This window comes from Sinocyclocheilus rhinocerous, unplaced genomic scaffold (assembly GCF_001515625.1).
Source record: "Sinocyclocheilus rhinocerous isolate Xijiao unplaced genomic scaffold, SAMN03320098_v1.1 scaffold492, whole genome shotgun sequence".
NCBI classification, from domain to species: domain Eukaryota; kingdom Metazoa; phylum Chordata; class Actinopteri; order Cypriniformes; family Cyprinidae; genus Sinocyclocheilus; species Sinocyclocheilus rhinocerous.
Genome location: NW_015626069.1, coordinates 614,043 through 615,148, shown reverse-complemented (window position 1 = coordinate 615,148; position 1,106 = coordinate 614,043). Strand labels below are relative to the sequence as shown.

Genomic DNA, 1,106 nt, shown 5'->3' with positions numbered 1-1,106 from the left:
TCTTTTTTTGCTCTCTTTCTCAATTTTGCTGTTTCTCTCTCTCCCCTTCCAGACTGCCATCACTACATGTGATTAACATATGTCTGGGTTTTCAGCCCCTGTCAGCTTGAAGGCATTTCTCCCAGCCGCCTTAAACAGCAGATGAGCTCCATGTGGAGGAAACACTCAGGATGGAGAGGCGATGGGTGGAGAGACGGATCTTTCCTTCTCGCACATTTAGTGGCGCATTTCTCTCTCTTCATCAGCCTCCAACCTGTCTCTCCAGACTGGGGGTTGAACAGAGTGTGACTTTGAGAAAAACAGCACTGGCAAAGACACATTTCGATGGCAGAGGCATTTCCTGAGATTCACCATCCCAACCATTTCACAGCGATGGGTAATAATACATAAGGTCTGCACGATATTGGAAAAAACTCACGTTGCGATATTTTATTTTTCTGCAATATATATTGCGATATGAAAACAAAATCACCACATGACTTGAATAGTTCATTTAGAAAAAAAACTAATCAATGTTTGGGGTGATTTTGTAGGCGAGTAAATCAGCATAGGAGATAGATGGATAGATAGACAGTTAGACAGATAGATAGATTTGTGCTGTTTGATATAGAGATTTGCTGTGAATCTGTCCTCTCATATGCTTTGAATTAAGAGCACTCTTGCAAAAACAACCTTCTTCTGGTCAACCGACCAATCTGAGTTCAGTCACATCTGCTTCTGCTTAACCAGATTCACGTCATACTTCACAACTACATTCATATCAGATGAAAAAATATAGATGTGAGGTGAACAGCATGATTGCTCATGTTTGTATGATGTCCAGATTATCAGATTTAGTTATCAACCTCCTGATTCATCTGTCTAAAAATTCACTGTGTGGATGCCTGAATGCTTCAGATCCATCCAAAATAATGGCATGTGGCCATCCTGCCTGCATCAGTAAGCCTCCCTCCACCATTTTTTGCAAGGATCGGCAGGAACAACCTCATTAAAACCAAGAAAAATCAATTTGGAGAGTCCAAACAAAGGCATGCATCTGCCTCTACTGCTGTGTTTTAAGTCTCTAGAGTGGCACTCTTCCTCCTCTCCCCCCCACCCACCCCCCA

The 1,106-nt window shown here is 42.3% G+C and overlaps 1 protein-coding gene across 4 annotated transcripts in view; it reads right to left on the bottom strand.

Moving 5' to 3' along the window:
• The window catches only part of runx1t1 (RUNX1 partner transcriptional co-repressor 1), a 68,717-nt gene that overhangs the window by 46,359 nt on the left and 21,252 nt on the right, over nucleotides 1–1,106 (bottom strand). The window lies entirely within an intron of this gene.